Source organism: Rousettus aegyptiacus, unplaced genomic scaffold (genome assembly GCF_014176215.1).
Source record: "Rousettus aegyptiacus isolate mRouAeg1 unplaced genomic scaffold, mRouAeg1.p scaffold_m13_p_2, whole genome shotgun sequence".
Taxonomy (NCBI): domain Eukaryota; kingdom Metazoa; phylum Chordata; class Mammalia; order Chiroptera; family Pteropodidae; genus Rousettus; species Rousettus aegyptiacus.
This window is the reverse complement of record NW_023416295.1, coordinates 66,818,340-66,836,238: the sequence shown is the minus strand read 5'-3', so window position 1 is coordinate 66,836,238 and position 17,899 is coordinate 66,818,340.

Here is a 17,899-nt window from a genome sequence, read left to right as displayed (position 1 = left end):
GCATAAAATAACTAAGAAGAAACTTGTGTGTAAGCTCTGAGTGAAAGAGAGTTCTGGACATTTGTGTTTCTGAAAAGTGGCAAGAAATTCAGCAACTGCTAATTAAACAGCATTTTCTTTGCATCAACAGCCCAGGGATTTAAATTATTTTCAGGTAGACACCATGGCAATGCCAATAATTTTTAAGGAAATTTAGAGAAGATAGGTTGGAGAAAGACAGACATGCTGGAGACCCATTAAATCAGATAACATAAACAAAAATTAAAGAAACATTTGGTAGAACTAAACGGCTATCATATTTAAATCTAAAGTTCCTTCCCTTCTCTGTAAAGATGTCCTTAATATGGTAATAGATGTCAGAGGGTGAGTTGAGAGGCAGCAATCATTTCAATATGAGATAAGAGGACTCCATCTTTTCTGCATATGAAGATTTAGACCTGCACTTTATTTCAAGTTTGGTGAACAGCAATCAGTTCCCATTTGTGATTAGTCTCTGTCTTTTCACTGAAGAGAGAGTTGAGACAGAGTTGTAAAGGGTATTCTACACCAGACAAAAGGAGTGCATAAAAAATAAAAGGCTTTTCAAATGATCTAAAGTGCACTTGAATCTGCCACTTTGATATCATTAGCAAATTGTGATTGATTAAGTATCACGGTTAAATTTCTTACAAGCTTTTGAAATAAAAGAGGGTATAGCAAGTGTGGATAGTCCCAGTATGTGGCATTAATTTTTAAATGTAGAGTGGTATTTTTTCAGGTTGCTAATCCTCTTACTCATGAAATTATAAAATTAGAGAGAAAGCTGAGAGTAGTTGTTCCTGAATCAGCATTTAAGCAGATGATGGTCTTGTCATTTCATACTGGAGATTGATAGTAATAGTCTTGGGATGATTCTAAAGTTCTAGTCCATTGGTAATGCAGAATATTAGTCAATTATGATTTACTTGATTGTTTTTATGCCATTCTTTTAGTTAACAGTCTTTACTTGTCAGAAGGTCAGTCCATCTCAACTAATCAGTTGGAACAAATTTGTTTCTAGGGCAACAAGGTGCTGTTCTCTTTAAACATATACTCACTACACTCACTAAAGATCAACAAATTTCTTTTAAATGACATCACAATAATTATATACCTGTGGGGGGAAAAAGTGTCTCAACAAGAAGATACCCTTTTATTTATATCTTTTTCTGACAGTTTTGTAGTGAAGAGAATACTGTGGGAGACAAAACAACAAATAAAATATTATAGACTGCCACAGGAATATGGCACTCACAGATCCCTTTTTAAATAAATATGTGAATGTGTAGGCAGTAGGTTGTACTGTACTATATAAAATATGAAAAAAGAATTCCAAAACTGAAATCCAGGCATAGATTTGTGAATTACTGTTCACATCACTGTGGTATCTCACTCTACTTCTAGAGACCTAATTTCCTTCTCTGTCCTACCTTCCTAGTGTCATTTCATTCATTAGAGGGCCCAGAATAAAATTTTTCACTATCTTGCTTGCTGTGACCCATTCGAAGCTATTATTAAGACTGTTAAACATTATTCTTGTTGTTTCTCTGTGCATGGGTTTGGTAAGATGGCACTTCCCTGTGAATTTTGAAGTTACGTATGACCACATGTTTACTCTAGCCAATTAAACATGAGTGACAGTGACATTGGTCATTTTTAAGGAAAGGTTTGAGAAAGTGTTTGATTTCTTTCTTCAAAGATGATCATAAAAGATCATGTCAGTATAGACTATTTGTAGCCTGGGCACCTGAGTAAATAAAATGACCTGAACTCCTTGTTGATGCACAATGGACATGTAGCATAAATTATTAAACAAACATTCAATATATAAGCCACCGAAATGTTGGCATTATTTATTATTGCGATATAACATATCCTACCTTGACCAATAAAATACGTTTTAACTCAAATATAATTTGCTACATGAAATAATGTACCCATGTTCATAACTTATAATTACATAATAAACAGAACTTTTAAAGTAAATTTTTAATTAAAAATTATTAACAAAAATTGATATTAGATTTTAATATAGTAACTAGCTAATCCCTCTGTGGCTTATTTTTTCCCCATATACTGATAAATTTCTGGGCCTACGAGTGTCTTTTACTACTTTTGTGTGACTATAGGTATGTCAAGTGTCCTCACTTGGGTTTTGATGTGATTGAAATTCAACTTCCTGATAGTTATGCAATGATATCTATAACTCCCAGATGTCACAGGCCACTCTTTATTTTTGAAAGCCTTCCATTAATTCCTCTTTTCTGAAATTCTACTCAGTTTATTTTCAAAAAAATTCACAACTCTGCAGTTCAGTAAGGGGAAAGGATCTTGTTTTGCTTTGAGTGCCTGAGAAAGTCATTTCTCATGCAACCATCCACAGACATCGCCTCTCCCAATTTTCCTCTGATTTCTCCCATGCTATTATCGCTCTATGGTGAGTGCTGAGTTTTCCTTTGCATTGCATCTCCATACTATTGAAAGTACACTAAATCCATCTGTAGAGTAAAGAGTGGCAGAACTTCCAATAGGTTCTACCCAGCAAATTTGATACCTGTATAGTCATTTATTTATTCAAGACAATATCATCAAATACCTACTAAACAAATATGTGGCACTCTCCCAGATACCGGAGATACAATAAGGGAGATGTGAGCCCGAACTTTGAGGAGGTTGTTTTCCAGTCAGGGACTCCACCGATAAGCAGGCAATCTCAAGACAGTTTTATGAGAAGCTAAGTGGCTATGAAAACACAGAAGAGAGACTTCACACCCAGTTTTGCTTTAGAAGTTTCCCTGGTTGTAATATCTAATCTGAGAATATCTCAGCTTGCAACGGAATGCAGGAGAGGATAGAGGGCAGGCGGAAGGAGTTTGGGAAGAAGAAATGTGTGACAAAGTTCCAAATTGAGATATTATGGTGCTTTTTTTTTTTTTTTCCCAAGGATACAAGTAATTTAGTGAGCCTGAGGGGGGAAAAATGATATCGGGGGCAAGCAATGGACTAGCAGAATTATGAGAATTAGCTTTGAAAGTAGATGACATAGATTTAATAATAAAAAAATAATTAGGCTATGTCCAAGAAGATGCATTTATCTTGAGGCCATTTCACAGCCAATGGGAGGATTTTTATATGTCAGTCATCTGATCTATTTTTTGCCAGTTAAATTTTGCAGCAGTATAGATACTTTCATAGATGCTGTAACAATAGCAACAACAGAAAAATACAGGAGTTTATTATATAAAAGTAGGGAAAAGATGAGGGTAGTTTGAATTAGGTCATCATAAAATGGATAAGAAGTACATAACTTGTTAAAGATTAGGAGGTAGGATGAAAAAGATTTGGTAATTGCCGTGAGGGAAAGAAGAGGGTGAGGGAAACAGTAAGGCTAAGGATGGTACTGTCATCTGGGCAAACAGATGAGATATATGTATATATAAGAGGAATTAAAAGACAAGATGCCAAAATGTGTACAAAGAGCTCCGTTACGGACAAAATGGGTTTAGTGGGACAATGAAATGGTCATCCATGTGAAATGCCCTTATGCTCAATTACACAAAACAGATTGTAATTGCTCAAAAGACTGGTCTATTACACCTTCCTCATCTTACTGTCTCCAGAATACTTGACATTCTTATTATTATTCTAAGTATTCCCAAGCACAACATGATAGTGTTTAATAACGTGGACTTATCCTAAATTGTATTTGTTTTAAAAGTTGTAGCATTTTAAAACTTATAGCACTTTCTAAGTCACCTTCAAATACTACCATCCACATAATTTTAATTGAGGCAAGTGTTTTAATTTAAATTTTAGAGATGAAAAAATTGATGCTAAATTGTTAGGTGACATGCTGTATTTTATCATGAGTGTACAGGAGTCTTGACTCAAATCCACGTCCTCTGATTTTTAATCACCTATATCCTCCTGTTTTTTTTTTCTTCTTTTTTTAATGTGGAGTGTGAATAAAATAGTTCTAGCTCTTTTCTCTATATGTTATCTTAGTAATCATTCACAAGTAATTGTCGTACAGTTTTAAGTAACACTAAGTAGGTTTTTATTTCTGTAAATATTTCAACTGGTCACTAGTAAAGATACTAATTATAAAATCTCAATAAATATATAGCTCAATAATTTTTTTTTATAGTGAAGCACTCAGAAGCTTCTGTCATGTCCATTCTCAAGAGCTAACCATCTAAATTTAAACCAACATTCTAATTTTTGTTACAGAGATTGTGCCTGGTCCTTTTATTTTGTTTAAACTTTAAACAGGTGGAATCACAGGGTATATACTTTTTTAGTGGCTGGCTTCTTTTCCTTTATATAATGTTTACATGTTATTAATTTTTTTTCTTTTTTGGCTCTATGATATTTTAGTATACAAACACTCTGCAGGTTCCTAGCTTATTCTTCTGTTAATGGGCTTTGGATTGTTTCCTGACTTTATGTGTAATAAACAAAGCTGCTATGAATATTCTTCTGCATGTATTTTGATGCTTATCTGTGCATATGTATAGGTAGGAGTGAAATTGTGGGGTTATAGAATTCTATGTGTATGCTTACTTTAATAAGTACTGCCATCTATTTTTACAAAGTGATGGAACTAACATATAGTTATATAGTCTACACTGTAAGGTATAATGTATAAGAATTCTAGTTGCACCACATCTCTTCTATTATTTGATATTTTCAATTATTATTTTTTTGTTTTGGCCATTTTGGCAGATGTGTAGGTTAATTTCATTTTAGTATTAATTTTAATTTCTTTGATGAATAATGAAGTTGCACAAATTTTACATGCATATTAGCCATTTGAAATACCTCTTTTGTAAAGCAGTATTCTAGTCTTTTGACAATTTTTCAATTAAGTCATCTGTCTTTTTTATCTTAATATAAGATTCCTTTATATATTTTACATAAGAGTCCATTGTTGTATATATGCATTGCAGATTTCTTTTCCCACTCTGTGGAGTATCTTTTTATCCTCTTAATATTGTCTTACAATGAACAGAAGTTTAAAATTTTAATATAGTCCAAATTACAAATTCTTCTTTTGTAATTATTCTTTCTGGTCTGCTTGAGAAATCTGTCTCCCTCAAGTTTATGAACTCCTTCTCCTATGTTATCTTTAGTGTATTACCTTTCAATTTTATGTTATGATCTGGAATTGGTCTTTGACTATGCTGTAAAGTATTGTTTTTTTTTCTATTTGAATATATAATTGACTCAACAATATCTATTGAAGATTTTTCATCATTAAATTTCAGTATTACATACATCATGTAACAATTGACTATGCATATGTAACTCCTCTATTTTGTTTCATTTTTATGTTATTTGACTTGTTTCAATTTCTCTAGATTGATTAGGTCTTTATATGTGCTTCATATACCTTTTCCATTTTTATTCTTTTATTCAATGTTGTCTATGCTATTATTGACCCATTCAATTTTTAAATCAGTTTAGAATAATTATTTTTGAAACTGTGGCAATAAGCAATAATTTCATAATAAAAATTATTACACTGGTATTTAATTTCTTTTAGTTATTCTCACTATGCTTTTAAAGATTTAGGAAAATTACTCAAAGTAACACAACTAGTATATTAATGTTATCTTGTCGAAATGTCAATTTTCTGATTCCTTTTTTTTCCCTTTATGTACATAATGTGTGGGCTGTTTTTTTTTTTATTTATACTATAAAATTGCTTGTGACACCGAAATATTATTTTTAATTAATGTTTTGTATATTCAGTATCAGACCTATTCTTATCTATCCAACTTTTTGTTCCTCTTATTCTTGTATTCTTATCATTCTCATATACCCTTTCAGAATTTTTTTTGTTTTATCAACTCTCTGAAAAAAAAAAAAAAAGCTTTTTAAAGGTTAAAATGCACTGTGTGGCACATCCCATCTAGATAAGTTTAGGTAGACTCATTTCTCCCTCTTCCTCTTCACTAAGTACAAAAATAAATCCACGAAATAAAAAACAAAAATCTGATAAACCTGAAAGGAGAAATAGACAAATTCTCAATTATACTTGCTAACTTAAAAATTCCCCTCTCAGCAACTGATAGAACTGCTACACTGAAAATCAGTAAGGAGATAGATCTGAACAATACAATCAAGCAACATGATCTAATGATATCCATCTATTGAGTTATCTCACTTCACCCAACAACAGTATAGTATACTTTTTTTTTTTTTTAAGCACCCACATCCTGAGCTATAAAGCAAGCCTCAAAACATTTAAAGGAATTAAACTCATGTAGGGTATGTTCTCTGAATATAATGGAATCATACAAGAATTTAAAAAAAGACAAGAGGAAAATCTCCAGACATTTGGCATAATAGCCAAAACTGGGGTGAAAACACTAGATATACTTGAATAAGTTAATTGCTAAACTGGAATACTACTCAGCAATAAAAAGAAACAAACTACATACAAGAATTTGGATGAATAATCTCCAGTGAATTTCACTGAGTGAAAAAATTCATTATCAAAGGTTACATAGTGTGTTTCCATAAATATAATATTTTTGAAATGACAAAATTTCAGAAATGGAAGATAGATTAGTGATTGCCAGAGGCCAAGAATGGAGTGAGAGTGGGTGAAAGAAGTGGGCATTATTATAAAAAAGCAACACAAGGAATGAACCTAGTAATGGAACTCTTCATTACCTTCTCTGAGGGGAGGTGTGGTGGGGAGGATGTGACAACTTATAAATGTAACAAAATTGTATAAAACTAAACACACATATCTACACACAGATGAGTGCAAGTAAACTGGAGATATCTGAAAAGGATCGGTGGATTGTATCAATGTTAATATCCTGCTTGTGATATTGCATTATAGTTATACTAGTTGTTACCACTGAGAATAACTGAATAAAAGATACAATAGGTCTCTCCACATTATTTCTCACAACCGCATGTGATACTATAATTACCTCAAAATAAAAAGTTTAAATAATATACATTGAACTTTAATATATTACTAAAGCTCTTGATATAAACATCAATACTATCCACTTTTGAACATAATTCAATTTACATATAAAATATTTTAAAGTATACTTCTTAATTGGATTAGAAACAAAAATCTTTTAAAAAGTGACCTATGTGAAGTTAAAAATGATAAATACTAACAGTTCCTTTATTTTTCCATACAGGATGATTTCTTTCTGATACTTCCTTCTCCACATAAAGTATATCCTTTGAGCACAGCAGACGTACATCTTTAGCTTCTTTTTAAAAAGTTGTTACTTGCTTTACTGTAATGTAATTTTAAATATAATTACTGTAAGAAATTTTGCATTTTTGCTTATTGTTTCCATGAACAAGATGATGATATTTTTAACCTATTGTAATGAGAGTAATAATATCACCCATTTTTATGTTTTTGAATTTTAAGACATTGATTTGAGATGACTATTTCACCCAAAATTAAACTATTACCTACTTATGACTTCATAATAGTCATAACAAATTTTAGCTCACCACAAATTTTAGCTGTACACGACTTTGGTATATATAAAATTAACAAATACATTTATCTAGTTAAGTACATTGACAGTTAGCTATCTCTCATCCTCAAACTTATACACAGGCAGAATGAGTTTGTCAGTTTTGGGGATCTAGCAAAGGAGTGTGGTATTGTAGCAATATTGAAATTTTGTTTTAAAATTCTTTGCTAGTAGAATGAAGGTGTAAGAATTGGCAGTTTCAACTCTTGCAGTATGTTATCACCATACTGTCAGAAACAGCACACTTATGCCAACTCTGACGAAACTGGGTGTGTTATAAATCAAGTATGAGCCATGAGCTTCTTATGCCAACAACGCATTTCAACTTTTACCTTATTACCACATTTCTTGGACACTGCAGGATAATATCTTTTAAGCTTTTCACTGCTTGTGTGTGAAATCTCAAATAATCTAGCCAAATGTAGTGAAAGTTCAGAGCTATTTTATGACATTGTTTTATTGAATGCTGATCTATGGAAGTTTGAATGTACAAATCCATATCCATAAATGGGGTCAATTTGTACCTTGACAAAGCATTTTTACATGGTGTAGATTGTTTTTAAAAGATTCACTCACTGAAACATTCCGTGCCACAGAAAATTTGCTTTCCCTCAAATATCCTCTGTAAATTGAGTACACATGAAGTATTCTGCATGGGCAGTGTAAGCATTATGTAATAGAAAAGAAACATTATATTGAATATTGGAAGTTTAAGTTTTCAAGAAAGTCATCCATACAGAGAGTAGATTTAAGAAAATTAGAAAAAAATGCTAAGGTATATTTACAACACAAATTTGTCACAGAAACCCAGTCTGAAAAGAAAACCATATTGAACATTTCTGGAGAGAGGAGAAAGGTCAGTCATTCTTTAAGAAACAGACAGTGTATGACAAGAGAAACATATGTCAAAAACATACTGTATTTACCTTTCATTAGATTGTCTTCCTATGAGAAGGTTAAATACTCCAGGAGAGAGATAGGATTTTTCTCATGTTAACTAATCCAGACAAAAGTGAATAGAGATTTGCTTTCTTCAGCATTTATTGATATTAATTGCTTTATTGAACTAGCTGTGGGAACAGAGATTTCCCAATGCCAGCATAAAGGATCATTATTTATAAGCTAACTGATCCTACAAATTCTACACTTAGCTCAACATTTCCGTTGGAAGTACTGAAAGAATCTTTTTAAAAAATGTTGTTATATTTCAGCTTTCATACTGTATGCTAAATTACATAAGCTAAATGATAAAATATTTTCCAGGAAAGGGGAATTTTAAAGTCTCACATACTAGGCTTCAAATCAAGCTCTGAAGTGCAGCTTATTATTACATTTTTCTTCCATTTATTTTTAATTCTTCCCCTTTGGCTCTGTCTTACAGGTGTCCCTAGTTACAACCATCAGTAAAAACAAAACACATGTGTAGGCTATAAATCTATATTTGCGCTAATTCATAGGAGAAAAATATCTTCAGTTCCTTCTTCCAATTTCCTTTCTTTTTACCACTTAGAAGCTCTCTACAGGGCTCTGAGCTTATGATTACAGAACCAAATTCTGTCCCACATGATAGGTTAACAGGCAAGTTTCTGTGTGTCATTTCACATTGCAACTAAAGAAGGTGGAAATCCCCAGGTTAATTTATAACATAAAAGGATTTAGAAAATGAATCGATATTTGGTAAAAGGAGGGAGCTGCTAACTTAGTATTTTTGTAGAAACTACACAAGGCTCAATCAGACCAATATCAAATATTAGCATTAACTTTTATACTGGGAAGTACTAGCCTTGAATATCAAATAGTTAACAAGTTTCCCATGTACCAAAAGAGAAGTTCTTATAATTTTGTTCAGATATTCATATTATAAAGGCACCAGAGGCAATACTAAAGTCAAAGTAGAATTGGTTATTTGCTTGTAAAGTCTAATTTGACTGTTTAATAGATTGGCTGTTTTAAATCACGTCATGTTGAAATGTGATATGCAAATTGTCAGCTTAGAGTGTTTTCTTCTTCCCCCATTTTTATTTTGATAAAACAATAATTGGGTCTTAACATAGTTCATAATTTTTGAAATAACAACACCAATAGCCAGAAACAAGCATCAGGGCTGTTGTGTATAATAGTTTTATAAATAGTTTTATTGTGTGTTTGTTATTTTATTTTTTCAAATTATTTATTTCTCCCATGATAGATGAATAGAGTGTGTGTGTGTGTGTGTGTGTGTGTGTGTGTGTGTGTCTGCGTGTGTGTGTGAGGAAAAGGAATTTTTACAAATACAAAAATGTATCTAACAGTAATCTAAAATTGGAGACATGAATTTATAAAGTGCTTGCGGGGTGTCTTAGATTTGATTATGAAGTTATTCCATGAGTAGGTCTTGCCAAGGCTATCACAGAATCAATGGACTGAACTTATTAGGTCATCATCCCTTACTAACAGTATAGAGTTCTGAAAAGCTTTATTAGGTGCAATTGTAAGTGGCTCAGACAATAGGTTTCAATCATTTCTTTTAGATATGATTCCGCAGCTTCAGGAATTTTACTGGCAAGAAATGACTCCTGATGCCCAGTCAGATGTGTCATTTTTCTCTTGGAACACTTGCAATCAATCCTGCCCCGCCCCCTTTCTACCAACCATACAGTCTTTGCCTATATTGTTCTTTTTTTTTCTTTTGGGGGGAGGGGGTGTTCCATACTCTTCACCCAGTTAATTTTGCCCACATGATCCAAAACTCACATAAAAAAAAAAAAAAAAAACTGGACAAGCTTGCATGAAGAAGGATTAGGATAAGTTGAAGTAAACCATGGAAAGAGAATATTTAGTTTGGCTTAAATTACTGCTCTAATCACTTAAACATGAACAATAACCCATTTGGAAAATATCAGAAACTGTTTTATATCACAGACATATCATTAGGCCCCCGTAACATTCCAAGAACTTGCCCTTTTTAACCTCAGCCTACCCCTAGAGAGACTGCCTATTTCTATAATAGCATTCTCAATAGAGATTTTGAACATTATTTTATTTTCCAACTCACAAGATAAGATGGCATGGCAAGGGGATTGTCCTCAGTGCCTTCTCTTTCTGGGATGGAGGCTTTAAGAAAATGTTGTGAGCCAATAGGGAGGCTCTCCACAGTATGTAGGAAAAGCTCCTTGTGAGCCAGGAGCCCCACAGCGGGGCCTTTTCTCAGCTTATAAACAATATAGCTATGAGTTTCAGTGGGTTAAGTATCAGGCTGGAAATTTGTAATAACATGAGTTCTGATTCCAGATCTATAATTTATTGGCTTGTTGAGTGACAATGGGCACATAACTTCACTGACGTGTCTTTTCAAAAGTTTAGCCTTGAAATTTGTATTACTTACACATTCGACATAACAGAATTTATCACCTTAAAAAAAAAAAAGAACAATCCAAAAAAAGTAATTTAAAACAAATAGGCTAAGTCAATGCTCTGTAAACATTAAAAACGAATGCACATTCTAATTAAATGCAATAAGCTACTGATTATATCTGTAAAAAAAAAGAGCTGGTGGACTCCTTAGCTATAAATATTAAAATGTATTATTTAACTACAATATTTAAAAGAGTGAATTGCTGTAAAATAAAAAAAAAATCAAGATATCCGATTCATGGCTTAGAAAAAATCAAAAAAGAATTTGGAATCTGATTAAATTAACATGATTCAATAGTTTCTTGCGTGGATTCTTACTAAGTGATGCTGAAACATTAGTTAAATATTCCTAGATAATATATATATATATATACACACATATATATATTTAATGCTAAAATCATTACCCTATTGGTTAAAATGTTAAATTTAAACATTAAATAAAAGCATTTTAGATTAATATGAAATTTATGACTATGTAGAATCCAAATTTCTAAAAAATTGAGGAATTCGCAAATGAGATATCAATAGGTTTTATAACATTAAATAGAATCTCTAAATGTTAAATCAATATATTAAGGTTTCAAAGTAAACAAAAACTAAAGCAAATTTTACAATTTATATAATAGACTTGTGGTGTTCTTTTTAATTTCTAGTTTGTTGAGTCCAATATAAAAGACCACAATATAATAAAATATTGAACAACATAAATGAAAAGGTAATTCATGAAATAAAAAATAGAGTTAACTGATATATTATTAAAAATTTTATTCTCATCACAATTCAATAAATTCAAATCAAATATATTTTTTAATCAAAAAATATTTTTTTCTAAGGTAGACCTTTTCTTAATTACTGGTAGGCATATTAGTTTTCATAAACTTTATGGAAAAGTATTTTCAAATATTTATTAAAAGTTTAGAAATTGTAATGCATAAATTTGTATATCTTTTGTTGCATTAATTTCACATTCAGAATTACATCTTAAAAAATTATCAGAAACTGAGGCAAAGAATCAAGCCTGAATATATTTATTGCAGGATTATTTATAATAATAAACAATTGGAAAACTGAGTGCTCATCTATAAAGGAGACAATTGATTGAAATCAGGCCCATGAATAGTGCCTCATAATAGAATAGTATGAAATCTACTAAAATGATGTCAAAACTATGTCACTATGGAAAAATTATGTAAAAATAGTTCAATTAGATAATAACCTTGTAACATTTTATATACACCATAATGTGCTTTGGGCTTAAAAAGTTTCAAATGAATAATAATGAAAAAACATGAAAAAAATACATCAAAGTATTAATAGTGATTTTCTCAAGAGTAGGATTATGGACTTTTTTTTTCTTTTTATATTTTTCAAATGCCTATAATTAGAATTCAGTACTTTTACAATCAGAAGCGAAAAACACATGTTTTTAGACATGGTTTTAAGGAGTCCTTAAACTTATGGTCATGTGATATGAAAGTGAATTGAAAATTAAAAAAGAACACACAGACACAGCACACTTTTAAATGGTTAGAATTAAAAAATATCATTTCTTCACACAAGTGCAGTATTTTGTTTTTTTGTCGACATCAGGTTTTCCAGTTTAAACAAATACAGCTTGGTTTAAGACAAAGAAAGGAAAATTTTAAAATGGCTATAGCAATATTCCCTAATTCTCACATGCTTGAATTATGCGGGGAAAAGATTGTATTTCTAAATCTCTGAAAATAATACTATTAATAAATATCTCCCAGAAGTTGAAGATGAATAGTTGAGATACCTTTTAATTATTCTCCTATAAGTGATGCTCTTGAATGCCATATTCTTTTTTTAAGATCACCCACTTCTTCTCTTTGAAGGAAAGAAAAGAGGAAGCAAAGAAAATAGAGTTAGTCCAATCAAAAGGGAAAAGGAATGAGAAATGAGTCAACATGGGCAGATATGGAGGAAGGGCAAATTTTTTTGTTTAACATTAGTTTATGGTTTCTCAACCCAAGGAAGACAGTATAAGTTAAACCATGTGTGAAAAGGTAACTGGGACCCAAAAGCAACAGCAACTGCTTTACTTCAGACAGCTTAACTGGTCTTTCCAAACGTGTTCAATTTGTTTCCTCACCAAGAAAGAGACTCTTTCTCTCCTACTCCCACACAACGTGCTGCACAAATAACCAGCTCTATGACTTTATTGTTTCCTGCATAGTGACTTTTCAGGCCAGCCTACCTTACTCACAATCTCGTGATTCTAACCCAGGCCTCCTCCACTTCCTTTGTAAATGCCGATTTCTGTTCCATGGGTTTAGAGACAGACCTCACTCACTCTGGCTAGGGAGCACTCTGCCTAGGACTGACCCTATGACACTGGCTGTACCTCCTCAGTGTAAGATTAAAGAAAAGAACATTCCATTTTTTCACATCAGAAGTTTAAAGCGAGCCCCATAATTATTTAATTAGGTTTTTCAAAGAAAACTTCCCAATAGGACTTTGGATGCTCTCAGCTCTATGTCCATGTTATTCCATGAGAGAAATTAAGTTTGACTTAGTTGCCATTTACCTTCATTTGTACTAACTCTGTCCCCTCTCTGTGGCAATATCTGGCACCCTGTCATCACAAGGTCTCCTTATTCTGTGGTTAGACAATCCTGAGAATGTGTTAGCTGATGATGCTAAACAATCTCTCTGGGCATTTACATTTAAAGAAATTCTTGAATAGCAACATGGATTTAAGATGGAAAATCATAAAGTTAAAATATTGGAATGATAAACAGTTTCTGGACAAGCTCACCACTAGTAATTTTGCTCAGTTAATTATCAAATATTTATTTAATGCAATATACTTTTCCTCCTGTCCTCATATCCAAGAACACACTGTCACCTCTGATTTCCAGCCTTTTGTAGATGGAGGACTTCTGTCCACCTCAACATAGAGAACTTAGTGTAGGGCTGCAGTGCATCTCAATAAATGTGTGATAGATGACAAAATCAATATATACATAGGTGTGTTTGTATCTGTCAGGGTAACGTGTGTAAATATATATGTATTTATGTGTTTATGTTAAAAAAGCAGATATCTCATGTTGATAACTATTTTTATCTCACAATTACTTTGTCAAAGAGTTTATTACATGGTATATATAAGCAATTTAGTTAAGATAATAAAAACTGATGGTTTGAATAATATTTCATCAATGATATCATGTGTGCTTTTGTTGAAGTAATCTGATCTTATCTTCTCTTCCTTTTCTGTTTCTAGCACCCTTTTAAAAAGTAGAAAAAGGTGGAGAGCCAGTAAAAGTCACTGGCATTGAATATGTTTCATTAACTACATTTAAGACAATTTCAAGGTGATAATATTATGGGAAATTATACTTCCTTATTTTAGGTGGACACCATAGTGTATCTGATCTGGCCTTGGACCACTGACTGACGTTCAAAGGAAAATTATCTGGGATAGGGTTTAGCCTCCAGAGACATACCTGATCCTCTTCAAATGCATCGAGGAGTAAAATGTTTAGGAAGTGATTTTTTCTGTATCAAATCTCCTGTTTTGATGCAGAGAAAAAGAACGAAGCTGGGAGTTGTACGTCATGAGACTTTTATCCAGGTTTGCTACTAACAAGTGATCTGAAAAACACCTCAGTTCCTTTTATGTAAATCTTCATTAAAAAATTTTTAATTATTTTTGCATACCTGAATCTGTCAGGGTCTCAAAATAAATATACTATATTTAAAATTTTGATATTAAAGAAATCCATGATAAAGAGTTCTATAGATTCAACAACCAATCATAATGACTCTTTTGAAAACTCTCCATTTTTCCACTTTAACAAACTTTTTTTCTTAGTAATATAACTGATTAAAATACTCCCAAAGTCTCAAAGCCATTTTAGAAAGTAATTTTCTACCATTGACTGTAAATAAATGTAAATTGGATCACAATTGGACATCACTGAAAATATTCTGCCTAAAACTAAGTCAATAGGTAACTATTTGCATTTCTTCTGTACCTGGAATATATTGTATAAAACAATAAGTTCTCGTTTAGGGTCATTGATATGTTCTTGGAATCTGTGACTTTAAGCAAAATGACACATAACGAAACCAATATTTTTATAGGCTAATTGATATAAACAAGACTTAAGTTCCTACGGAATATTTATTATCACAAAAACATCACCTAACTTCTAAATAAAGACCCCAAACACTTTTAGTATTAAACATTGAAATAAATGTGAGCTATACATATATTTAAGAAATACTAATAAAAATAGTGAGATCATTATTTTCCAACCTGCTTATTCCATTTCAGGGTGGTGGTTAGCTGGAACCTCTCTAGCTGATCAGGGCACAAGGCAGAATCCTCCCTGGACAGGATACCTTTCCATCACAGGGCACACCAACACACACCCACACTCACTCAGACTGGGTCAGTTTAGACACACCAATTCACCTTACTTGCACATCTTTGGGATGTGGGAGGAATCCGGAGTATCTGGAGAAAACCCAAGGAATCATGGGAAGAACATCTAAACTCCACACAAACAGTGGCCCTGACTCAGAATCATTTTTTTTTTCTCATCAACATTACATGGCAATGATGTTATTCGAGGACTTGCTATACTGTGTTTGTTCCCATGTATTGTTTAAATCTCTTCCGATACCTTAGGCAAAATAGTTTTGGATTAAGCTTTATTGTTATGAGTAATTATAAATTAATGAATAATTTAAATTTCAGAACTTTTAAAATTGTGTTAGTTCCTATTTAACAAAAATGTGAGGGCAATTTTTAAGTTATGTAGGGTATAAAAACTAGAATATAATCATTATTGAATTTCTTATGTTCAAGAAGTTTATGACTGAAGATGGATACAGTAACAATGGGTTATTTTCCCTTTTTTTAAAAAAAAGATGGGCATTTTATAATATTAATAATTTGCTAAACTGTTTTAAAATGCTTGTAATATATTTCAAACACTTCCAGACACATTTTAACAAGCAACCTTGTAGAACAACTGAAAACTCACTGGAGCTCAAAAGTTTAATTTGCTACATTCTTCTGCTGATAACTACATTTCCAAAATTTTGGTGCTTAATCTTATCTGAGATTTTTTTGTTTTCATTTTCAGAAGAGCTGCAACGCCAGTGTTTATGATCAAAGCTTTTCGGGACACTTTAATCACCAAGTCCTGATGGAAGCATAATATGTTCGGTCATTGCCACTGGCTGCCTGTACAGGCGAACCGAGGAACTAAATGATCTTTAAGATTCTGTCATACCTAAAATTGCAGCACCCTCCTGATTTTTGTTTGTTTGTTTGTTTGGCCATCTGTCCAGTTTTTTTAAAAAAAATTTATTTTAATTCCTTATTACAGTATAAACAGATCCCAAAATAGAATTAAGATAGGAAAATTTAGACCTTGAGTGACTAACGTTCATGCTCTAGATGAGGTATTCTGTTAATATGATATGTGATATACAACAGACCACTCCACACTTGCTTTATGAAAAGTGTAAGTTGGTTTCGTTAACTAGGAATATTCTAAATCAGTGTTCCTCAACTTTGACATGAATACAAATTTCCTTGGGATCTTGTGAAACTGCAGATTCTGATTTATAGGTCTGGAGGGAGATGGAGCCTGGGATTCTACATTTCTAACAAGCTTCCAGGTGATTCTTAAGTAGCCAGTCCGAGGACCAGATTTTGAAAGTAACATGGTTCTAAACTATTCTCCTATCTTTATTTCTAGATATTAAACTATCTTGGCTTTCTAAATGTGAATCATGTTTCTGTACATTCTTCGAATTCTTGATTTCTAAAAATAAAACTGGACTGAGAACTGGAAGGGGTATTTTAGATTCCCGAAAGTTGGATTAAATTAAGGTCAGGGAAACTCTTTAAAAATGCAGGTCAGAAAGCCCTACATTCCAGATCACTTCCAAACCATCCCATCTCAAACTGAAATCAGTTTCTTTATGAGATAACCATTTCTACTGTTCTCTTCTCCTCTTTCCTAAATGCACCTTTTTTTTTGGTATAATCTGCCAAAACACCACATTCCCTGTTTCTTGGTCTCTTTTGCTTGTATCCCACAGAGGTGTCCTTTCACATAAGTGGGTACAATGGGTGAATTGTATGTTAAATAGGAAAGAATCTTTATCATTCACAGTAACAGGAAATCCCAGACCCAGGGCAATATGTATGTGATATCTGAATACACAATCGAACCTTTGAATAGTATTACATTGTAGGAGCAAAAAAATTCAGCAAAAAGTCCACAAAAGCTGTCTTTTTCAGAGTATTCACAATGCAAATGAGCCATGATGAAGGAGAAAATCTGGTTAATATCACCCACTAGCTGGATACACATATCCCACCTTTTATCTTCAATTTCAATTTTCCAATTTAATGGCTGGCCTCTGTTAGTAAAGAAAAATGTAATGATCAGTACTGTGGAATTAAATCCATACCCCACCGGATTTATTAGAAGCTTTCCCCTCCACTCCCCAAAATCTGATACACTGATTAAAATGCTTGCTTTTGTTTTTAAAAAGGTCTGGGAAGATAACTTGAGAAAGATTGTCTCTGAACACTCTGTATTGCTCTACAAATTTCTGAAGATCTGAAAATGATCTCTATTTTGGGGGTTATTTACTAATGAAAATAGCATTGCAGTGCTTGGAGAAAATACTACCACCACCTACTGGCATACATTGTACATAAAAATGAAAATTCTTCTAAATCATTTGAACAGTGCCAAATAAGAATATGGGGGGGGAAAATAATTACTGTCACATTACTGCAACTTTAATTTCAAATTAAATGACTATATTTTCTTTTTGATAATAATACAATATTTACTTCTATCACCTGAGTATGTAAACTTGAAAGAAGAAGAAAACAAAGAAAAGAAAAGAAAAGCATAGGATATTTAAACAGAAAGAAATAAGGTACATTTATATTATTT